This window comes from Accipiter gentilis, chromosome 26 (assembly GCF_929443795.1).
Source record: "Accipiter gentilis chromosome 26, bAccGen1.1, whole genome shotgun sequence".
NCBI classification, from domain to species: domain Eukaryota; kingdom Metazoa; phylum Chordata; class Aves; order Accipitriformes; family Accipitridae; genus Astur; species Astur gentilis.
Genome location: NC_064905.1, coordinates 10,944,953 through 10,956,045, shown reverse-complemented (window position 1 = coordinate 10,956,045; position 11,093 = coordinate 10,944,953).

Genomic DNA, 11,093 nt, shown 5'->3' with positions numbered 1-11,093 from the left:
CAAATAAGCAGGATACTGCATTCAGTAGGTCCTGCCTGAAGATAAAACTGCTGGTTAGTTTTCACTGTAACCTGCACCTTGTTTAGAGGCTGTCAGCAGACTGCTGGTCCAACTGCTGTGTTCCTGCTGCCCTCCCCTTGTTACACTTGTTGGTTAAATAAATGTCTATTTTTGTGCTCAGCTTCTGCTTGTTCACCACGTACTCGCAGGGAAATGAAGAGCTGTGTTTATACCAAATGGGTTTATTGAAGTATCAGAAAGCACAAATCAATTTACAAACGAAATTATATGGTACCCCAGGAATCAAAACTGACAAATACAGAGATTTGCTGTTAAATTAATAGCCAGCAAAGATAAAAGGCAGTGCAGACCATAAAATTAGTCAGGTACAACAATTTACTCCCTAAAATTTAGAGCTCACAGGCACATTGCTCGATTTCAGAACTAAATAACCAGCAGAGGGGTTTTAAAAGTCAATATTGCAGGCCACATGGCAAAGCAAATTCCAGAAAGCACTGTATGCATTTTGCAATGGAGGACTTATTCCTGCCTTCCCTTGTCCCCCGCGAGCCTGGAACAGCACTGACGTACACACTGCCCGTGGCATGGGCTGCAGGAAGAAAGCACCGGTAGACCTTCTACAGCAAGTTCTTTCACTTTTCAAATTGGTTTGGGCAGAGGGAAATTCAGCACTGCCTGCTCTGCCTCTTGGGCAGCGGCTGAGAACCTCCTCGTGCCCTTCTCCAATGCCGGTGGGACCAAGAGTTGGTGCTTCCCTGGCTGGCTGTGGTGTGGGGCTGAGTGCGCATCACTGCAGAGCTGGGGAAATGCCATTTGTTCGGTAAATAAATTAACAGAAGAGATCAGGGCGGCAGAGAGGGCCCACGGCAAAACAGAAGCAGAGCAGTCATCACCGACCGCATGACTAACGGGCATCTCAGCTTCCCCAGGGCAGCGTAACCCAGCTCCAGTGCCGTAAAAATAGCGTACTGCTGGAAATCACCCTTGAAGGCTGGCGGATAGCCGCCGGGCAGCCAGGGTGTGCCAGCACAGGACAGTCTCTGGAGATGCTCCCTCTGGGCCCTGCTCTGCGGCCAGGAGGGTCCCTGCTGATGGTCACCCGTGGACAGGAGGTGCCCTCTGGGCACGGTCCAGCAGCGAGGTGCTGTGCTAAGTGTCTTCTTCCTCTAATAGAGCTGTCCTGGTGTGGCACAAGCATCTGCCTGTGCTCCCTGTTCATCCTGAACGACAGGAACAAGATGCCCAAAGTGTGGCTTTCACGAAGGGCAGCACCTTGGGCTTTGCTTTCTGAGCTGGTTTGACATTTTCGCACACGGTTTGTAGGGCTTCTCTGACTTCTGCCGCTTGCTTTTCTGTCCTCTAATTAACTAACGAGACATATGATGAAGCCGTGACATGCACAAGAAATGACAGGGCCACCGAGTGCTTCAGTGTGGCATTCCCCTCGGGCGCCCTGCAAAGCAGCAGGCGTGGGGCAAGCTTTCAGAGCTAACGTGCTAATATACATTGAAATACGAGCACTTTTAAAGCGAGAACACCACAGGTCTCGGAAGAGACTCAAAGCTGTTTAACCCCAGGGTGCTCCTGCCGCCCGAGTGCCTGCCGCTGCAAGACATCCCCAGGAGGGGTGGGAGAAGATCGCTGGCTTCTCTGGGAGTCTGCCTCTGTTCAAGGCAGCGTGACACCCACATTTTTAAAGCTGCCGTAGAGTTATCATGAGCGCGTGTTTCTTGAGGATGCGAGGTAAAACTCCCTTGGAATGTTCCAGGCTTTGAGCTAATAAAGCTATTACACGTAAATTAAGTTATAGGTATCTAATGTTAATCTCTTTGTTTTTCATTGCCTTTTGTTTATGAAACTAAATACAATGATGCATAATGATAATTAAAATTGGCTGACGAGCAGGAAATCAATCCATGTCTCCTGGGCAGTCACTGAATATCAGTCATTTTTAAAAATCTGGGTTTTTTTAATAAACATGCAATTATTGTCCTAGTAAAACTGAATTAACAAATTCAGCTGATGTTTGCCTGTACGTAAAGCAGCTCTGGTGGGTGGCAGCGATTTCTACAGGCTCCAGCTTGGTCTTCTCTCTGGAAGAGCTCCAGGGTGGCCCAGCACAGCCCCGCTTCGGAGCAGCCGGTGCTCCTTGCCATGGTAACCCCTTTCCGCCTGGCCACATGAAGCCTTTCCACCTGCCGGCCCCGGCTCGTGTTTTTCTCAGGCAGCCTCTGAGTTTTAGATGATGTCCCTCACAAACTCATGCTCTGGGCCAACCCACTGGGTGCAGACCCTAGCCTTCCCATGAAAGCCTGCCTGCACCCTAAAAAAAAATGCAGAAAATGCAGAATAGCCTCTTCAGAGTGAAGCTTTCTATATTGATCTTGTGGAAGAGGACAAATTAAGCAGACAGAGGGCTACCCCAGGACCTGCCTGTCTGAATGTTTTGTTTCACGATGAACCAAGTAAGCCAATGCCCCTGTACCTCTCGTGCTGTTCCCGCAGCCCCTGTCCGGCATGGCAGGGGAGAGGCAGCTGCAGGCGGAGGTGGCTACAGCACGGACACGCCAGCACTGCTCCGCCAGCAGACGGACTGACTGGGGGGCTGTGGGAAATCTCCCACAGACTCGAACTTCCCAGATTGGGTTTAAAATCTCTTTCGTCACTTCTTTGCCCATCTCAAACTGCTGAGAGCTGATGAATCTGCGGGGGCAGGAAGTACAGTCATGGCCAGGCTTGTTCACAGGTCACTGAGCAACGATAACGAGTTTGTGGCTACTCGTGGCACATCCCTGGGAGCTGCGATTGCAGCCCTACAAGCCTGGCGCGGCCAATCTGTCGCAGAACAAGAGCCAAGAAACTGGTGTGCGGACTGTCCTTCAGCCACTGAAACCATCCCCATGCACATCCCCATCAGCAATTCTCCCCCCGTATCCCATTCCTCCTCTGCTGCCACCTCCGTACCCCCAGCCCGACATCCTCAGCCAGCTCTTCCCAGCACATCGAGCAACAGTCCTGCCCAGAAAGAGCAGCTGAAGGAGACTCTGGCTGGCTGCCTGCCCCAAGAGAGACGTGGGCTGGCTCCCAGCGCTGGGCTCCCACGCAGCCACGGTTGCACGCTCAGATGCACCTACTGTACCCAGATTTGGGTTGCTCCTTGGCTGTCTGCATGTGCCTGTGGCTGATGCTTCCCTCGTGTCAGCGCTTTGTTCTTCTAAAAACATGAAGTGCCTTTAGCCATCTTTGTAAGCACGAAGCAGGCATTTATGCCCAGGTGTTCCTCTTGTCGCTTCCCCTGGTGCTTTTTCATCTGCCATTGTACATGGCATCCCTTGTACCTTGTTTTACATGAGCTTGTAAAAGCTTCAGGACAGGGGCTGAATTTTGCAGTATAAACAATCATCTTGCCTAACTAAAAGCAGCCAGAAAAGGGTCATGTTTATTAACCAGTGGAACTGAACATTAAACACATTTCTTAATATATGGGAGCAGTATCAAAACTGGTGAGTGCGATGCCAATCTGAACTGCAAAATTCAGCCAGTTTTGGAGAGAAGTTCTCTCTCCTCCCCTTAAAAAGCTCCCTCGGCACATATATGATACTTACAACTCTTGCCAAGGTGCACTCTGTACATAAGAAAAGAAAAAGGGTCTGGCAACCTGACTTGCGGTAACAGATTAAAGAAACCCAATCTATTTTCTCAGAAAAAGAGAAGACAGATGGGTAACTTGATTACAGACTATAAATGCCAGCTTAGAAAAAGCTTTGTGATGATAAGGGTTTCAGCTGAGTAGCAGAAGACACAGGCAGATCCAGAGCCTGGAAATTGAAATTAGACAAATTTGGAATAGGAAGCAGGGTAAGAAATAGCAGGACAGCAGGCACAGGAATGGAGTGATTCACTACTACTTGCAGGCTTTGAAAATTGGGACTGGATGTCTTTCTAAAAGACTAAACCAGGAGATCTAGGGCCGACAGGGGAATGTGTTAGTGTCCTGGGGAGCCCAGAATGATAACTTTCAGAATTAATGTTGATTAAAAACTTGAATAATGAGGAAAGATTTGGGATTTTAAAAGGTACAATAGGGGAAATAGCTGAGGCTGTTGGAGCACTACCTGCTTTCAAGACCTTTGAAAACTCTACCCTGCAGCAGGGAAACACCATGGATCAGCCACAGCGTGATGCACAGTCTGCATGTGCCATGTCTGCAGCAGATCGGAGCCTGCCAGCATGAAGGACATCGCCTGAAGCAGCTGTAGCTGTTTTTGGGCTGCACTTCAGTCCCTGCCACTTTCATATCCATAACAAAGCCCATCTCTATCAATATTAGCACACAAATGGGCATAAATTACAGCATGCATCCCAGCACACGTTACAGTTCACTGAGGCTGGCCCTTGCTTGCTCCTAGGGTGAGGCTTTGAGTTGCTTAACACCGCAAAGGTGCACTGGGTGGGAGGCCAGGCAGGGGCGCAGAGCTCCCCCAACCAACCTCCTGCCATCAGCAGCTGCCAGCTGCTCCCCAGGGGCAAGGGCACAAGGTACTGGGCTTGGTGGGGCCAGAGGAGCTGCCCGAGCCTTGCTGGATGAGCCTTTTGAGGTCCAGAAGGGTAATTTAAATGTTTACACAATCTCAGTGTCAGAAGCTGATAATGATTATCATTTACTGCAGTCTAATTGCCTGAGAAACAATGCATAAACAGCTACACCGGACATGTCTTGACTCAAGGTGTCCCTTAGCCAAGTGAATCTAGCCGAATTAATGCTTCTTAAAAGAGAAAGGGACGAGGCTGGCTGCGTGCCACATTCCTAAGTGAGTTGAGTGTTGGCTCATCTCCGCATCTACAGGCCACTGTAGGCTGAGACCAGCCAACTTCTCTCACTACCAGAAGCCCAGCGTGATGAGGTGGTCACCTACAGCCCTGTCCCCTGTCATTCACCGTGCTGCCTCTCCTAGGCAGACACCAACACCCAGACACGGGGTGACACTGAGGGCAGCTGCCTGCAGCCTTCTGGAAGGGACTTGTGCTGCATCTTTCCCCCACTGAAGCACCACCAGAGAGCTGACCAAGGGATCCTCCATCCTAAAGGAGAGCTGCAAAGCATCTCCCCACTAAGGACATTCCACCTTGCTAGCGCTTGATTTCAGGCCAGCATCTCTCTCCGTGTACCATTCCTTCCTCCTCTTCTGCTGCTTGTGAGCAAGACGGGTCAGAGCAGGAACATTATCTCCAAAGCCCAGTGCGAATGGGCTACCAGTGAGCTGAGCAGCTCAGCGTATGCCCCCCGGGCAGCTCCCTGCGATGACAGGTACAGACGGGCTTTGCTCCTGGGCCTGAAGAAGGGATGTCCAGGAAAGGCTGCGGTGGCAGGTGGAGGGGCACCAGAGCAATGCTTCAAATCCCCACAGCTCCCAGGAGTGAATAGTGACTCCGGTTCCCTTTCTCTGCTGCCTTCATCCTCTTCCTCTCACACAGATACTGGACAGCACTGCTCACGTATCAGCCCAGCTGTGAGCTTTTGGGGAAGTAACACCCAAAAGAAGGCAGAGAAGCCCCATGTAGGGAGAAGAGCCAGGCTGCCAGGGAATGGAGGGGACCTCCAGGAAAGCCTGGTGCCTGGGGAGGGGAGAAAAGGCACTGTTTACAATAGCAGCTGGCCCAGTGACTCGCCTTTGTCCTAGTCATGGTTCATGTTTATTTTTTGCATCAGCCAAGGCCTCTCACCCTTGTTTGAAAGCAAGGGAAAGGAAAGGGCTCATTTCCCCTCAATCACACAGGAATGGCAGCTGTGGTTTGGCAGGGGATGGGTTCAGGATGCCTGTGAGAGCAGAGCTGTGTCTGCGAGGCTGCTCAAGGTAATAGCCTTTAGCCTGGAGAGCAGGGAATATTAATGAGCTGTTACTCGTGAGCTTCTCTCTCTCTCACACATACACCCGCTGCACACAGGCACTCACACCGGTCTGGGCGAGGGGGTGTTGGCAACACCTCAACCATCCAAAAAAGTGCAGTTCTCTGATATTTTCTCTCTAACCTGTGGTCCAAACCTCCCAGACCCATCTCCCATCATTTCCCACCTATCTACCTGCCATCTGAGCATCTTCATCTCCTTGTCCTTTACAGAGAAGCTATGAATGCTTCCCCTTCCCTGTAGTTCAGGCAGTGCAATGCCCTTGGAGAAACACAATGTCCAGGGAATGGGTGTTTACACCACTGTGTAAATTTGCTTTGGACATTTGTTCCAGAATGCCAGGAGGCTGGTGAGGGGTCAGAGCAGTGCTGCCCAAGCCAGGCAGTGCTTTACCTTGCTCTCAGCTGCTGGTACCAAGCCCTGCAAACTCTGTGCCCCCTGTAGTCCTGGGAAAAGCCAGATACTGGCCATTTCAGATGGCCAAATCAAGCAAGATATGTGGCAGATATGTGACTGGGGAATAGGAAACAGCACCTGCAGCTTCCTCAGTGCCTTGTCCTGGACCAAGCACTGAAGCTTGCCAAAGGTGCACTAGCAGCTACCCCATGGTTCATTAGCATGCTCAAGCAATAAAGGCAATACCTGGGACTGTAGGGACTGATACTTCCAGGCAGCACTGAAGGACCTGGAGCAGGAGGCAAGCAGGGAAACATGGGTTTGTGCCATGTGCTGATCCAGCACAAGCTTGCTGTGGCGAGCACCAGGCACAGGCAGAGAGACTGTCTTAGCCTGGCACCCACAGCAAAGCAAAGAGCTTCTGCCCCTGGGCAAGCGGGTCCAGAGCCACATGCATGTAGTCATGTCATCCTGAGAGCAGAGCTGGCTAAAAGCATGGCTGTGACATGCCACTTCCTTGTTTCTTAGGCTGGGGCACTAACGGGGTTCAGAGACAAGCTGGCTCCCACAGGCACAGGCAATCAGAGCCAAGAAACCCAGCAAGGCAAACAGAAACCAAACAAACAGCACCCAGAAAACGGCACGCAGAGCAACGCACCAGCTTCCAGGCCCCAAGGCTTTCGACAGGAGAAGGGAAATGTATAGCAATTGGGCATTTGTCAGAGTACGACGGGAAGAGAGCTGAACTGTAGCAAGGCTGGCTGGGAGAGGGTTGTGAAGCCAGAGCAGCGGCATTACAAGCAGAAATGGGCAAAGACTGCATGTGCATATGCTGCTAGCAGCTCTGGAAGATCCCTCAACATCCCATCTGCAGAAGTGATGGGTAGGCATGGGAAAGGCTTTCTGTCTGCTATTGGTGAGCAGCATCTTATCAACAGTTGTGATCCAGGAAAACAACATCCAGTTGTGAGCCTGGAAAGCAACAGATTTGTTTATGGCTGAAGTTCACAAAACACCTGATCTGTAAGATAATGCAGCCTTCAGAGCTGTGTTTTTTCACTACAGAATGGGAAGACGGAGCTTGTCTGAAAAAGGGCACCTAGGGGCACGCTTGCTGGGCAACTGAAACAGGCTCAGCAATATTCCAAAGTCCAGCAGAGGAAATGAGAGAAAAAAGTAAAACACATCCAAGAGAATATGCGGAGATAAAAAGCAGAAGAGAAAGATAACTGCAGAGAAAGGTCTGTGGGTGGTGCTCAGGAAAACACGACAATGGAAAATGATATGCATATAGTTCCTGTACAGTCACTATGGCAAAAGAAATTGTTATCCTAAAGCTTGCAAAGCAGAAAAGCAAGAGAAAGAGCCACCCTGTCAAAGCCATGACTGCAGGTTTCTGTTGTGCCCATGGGTGACACTGCTGGTAGTGCAAATTTGCAGAAAAATGAGTGCCCTTACTAGCTCAGTCAAAGCAAGGCACTTGTGTGCAGATCAACCTCACACTGTGTCAAAATGGCACCAGAACATCAGGAGATTTGTGAGTGGATAGAAACCTCTTCAGCACTCTGGAGGTGGTGATGGCACAGTCCAAGCAGGCAAAGCCACGCTGAAGTGGCTATGCTGGCACAACCACAGCAGGAGCTGCAGGGTGGAAATTCCCACAACCCCATGGGAAGCAATGCAGTTGTAGACTTTGGTTACTGTAGGCAATACCACCAGCTCACAAACTTGGTGCCACCAAACCTCAGAGAAAGTTCTTGTGTATTACAGGCAGAAGAAAAACACAAGGAGTCCCAAATGCAAGTGACATGCCTTTACTAACACAGAGTAAAGTACCCAAGATGGATTTCCAGGAGGAGGACTCTTACAAAAATGGTACCAATAAAAAGAAAGGAATGATTCATGCAGTACAGGATCTGCCCAGGGAAGATGTACTGCACTGGAGGTAAAAATAAGGGAGGTAATGAAGTGAATTGGAAGAGAAGCCCCTCAACCAACAAGGCAGAGACCATCACCCATTCTCAGTCCTTCATGTGACATTTTCTTTCTCCATCAGCCAGATGTTGACAGTCACAAACCTGTTAAAATGCAAGTGGAAGAACAGGACTGCCAGCAGCATGCCAGGCTGGCAGGACAACGCCACAGCAGATGACATGGTGGGGTAAGGCACTGAAACACCACTCATCACAGCCCTGGCTTAGGTCTTCAAGGAGAGGCAGGAGCAGGTTTCAGATTGGACAAAAGCAAGATGAAATTTTCAGCAACTGTGGCACTATTGAAGGGACACCTGCTGACTTCCAAAGGCCACAGCCTTCCTGCCAAAAAGCAAATGCAAATCACCAGATGTCCTTTCAGAGATTATTAGGATTTGTAAAGCATCTAATAGACACTCTTGCCTGAGTGTCTCTTTATCCATTGTATCCTTCCGCATGAAAATACAACAGATAAGCAAGATCAAGAGATTTCCAATCTGAGATAAATGCCAAGAGCACAGAGGGACATGGCATCAGAAGAGTAGTTGTGTGCCAGTTTTCAAGGCAGGTTTGGGAAGAATTTGAGAACAAACTGTACTGCTAGTGCTCACATCTACTAGTTTATCAAGACAGCATCAAGGAGATTTAAGGAGAAAAGATGTCAATTCCAGACAAAGGTACTTTAAGGAGGAGTTCAGCAGGACACAGAAGGAAAAGACTGACAGAAGCCAGAGCAGACTCAGAAACCCTACTCTGCAGAAGTCAGGTACAAAGCAGGCCCTGTCATCCCCAAAGACTGAAGCTTCTGGAGTATCAAATAGCTTCCAAAATAGACATAAGATGATGCAGACACAGAGGACAAAAAGACGGCTCAGAAGACAATGACACTCCTGCTGAGTTTGGCTGCCCAGGGATACACAGCATCCCTGCAGGTGCCTTGCACCTCAGCGGTGCTCCAGTGTGGTCTGCCCCAAGTGTAGCCATCACCAGAACACACAGTTTATTCTTCTTTCAGATCATGAGATGGACAAGATAGGAAAGCCCAGCTGATGGGTTAGGGAAATCTGGAAGAGAATTCAGAAGAACACAAGCCTAACATGCTGGAGTCATATAGGAACTTCTGCAAATCCCTCCCAAAGCACTGGAGCAAGGGGGTTTTTTTAACCTGATTAACATTGTACTAATACTTTGGGATCAAGCATGGCTTAAACCTTGGACAGCGGTAAGAAAGAGTCATGCTGCAATTCAAAAGCCAGCTGCAAGGAACTGAAGGCATCCTAGACAGAATTAAACCTTAGAGTCAGGACATAGATGGTGCAGCCGTTGCTCCCTACACACCAATGTATGTTTATGCATCCTTGTGTGGCCCCAACACCACTATCAGAGCAGGTGCAAAAGAAAGAAAAAAACCAAAACAAAATAGCAAAATAAAACAACTACCCCATAACTAGTACACAAAGGGAATTTGGTTATGTAAGAATTTATTCTTCCTTTCTCAAAAATCATCTGGTGCTCAGGCACTCATTTCTTTGTATTCATCCCAATTCCTGGACTGTATCCCAACAGCCTTCACGGCAGCCAAATACAGAGTCTTTTTTATTTTTTATTTTTCCCCTCTCCTGTAGTGTGACAGGAATTGTTGGCACTTGCGCCATTTCCTACACTTGTCTCCAGTGCTGCAGTGAGGGGAGCCTCTTGCTGCCAGGTTTCCTGCCCGCCTTTCCATCTCGGAGGAGCCGTAGTTGTTGGGACAGCGTGCAGGAGGGAGCTGGGGAGCTATAAGCAGCTTAGCTGGGACCCTTAGCACATGCCAGCAACATTGTGTTTGCGTGCAGAGCTGGGACAAGATGGGAACATGGAGATCTTTGCCCATCAGCTGGTACCCAGGAGAGCCAGTTGCCCTTCCATGTGTCCCTGTCTCTAGCACACATGGTTCCTACCAGCTGTATACTTGGAAGGGATAATGTTTTCTGTACCATGTTTACCAGTTCACTCTCTCTGCCCTCTCCACTCCCAGAGAGATGTTTTCCCTGGCAAAGCCCAGCACAGCATCCAGCACTGGTCTCCCATCAGTCCTGCTGAATGCAAAGTGCCCACAAGAGCAGAAGGTGACTCTGGAGATCAGTGCGGGTAAGTCCTGGGGATATCTGGGTGCCCTGTGGCCAGCGATAGCAGAGATGACAGTTCCAGGGCTGACCCATGCCTAATGCTATCTCAGCACAAGAAGTATTCAATCTCTGTTGGGATTTTTTTTTTTTTTTTTTTTTTTTTTTACATCTGGCCTTACTATTCCCTGTCCACAGTCATTGGTCACTTCCCAGCTGCCCTCTCCTTCCTCTCTTTTTGGTTTTGCTTCTCCCCTCCCCCAGGGACATGGCAAGCTCTCAGGGCAGGGACACAGCAGTGCAGACAGAGCCCCCCCACCTCAGCACACACAGGCTGCATTGCGCTGCTGCCCACCTTACCCTAGTGCAGGGAAGGGAAGGTTTATTTAAGCACATGCAGTTACAGTTAGTGACTCTTGGCTGTTGCTCAGCCTCCCAGCATCAACCTCTGCTACGCCTTCTGGCATACATATTTATGATCCCAATTATCACTGAACAAAAAACCAGGTTGCTGTGAAAATAAATGATTTTTAATCTAAATTACCCAGTTTATATACTTCACCCACCTCTGCTTAGCAGAACAGCTGGTGTTTACCAACTTCTCATTACTGTTCCAAGCAACACAAGAAGATGCTGGCTGGAGAGGACCAGCCACCTCTGAGATAAGATGAGCTCAGATTTACCTCTGCC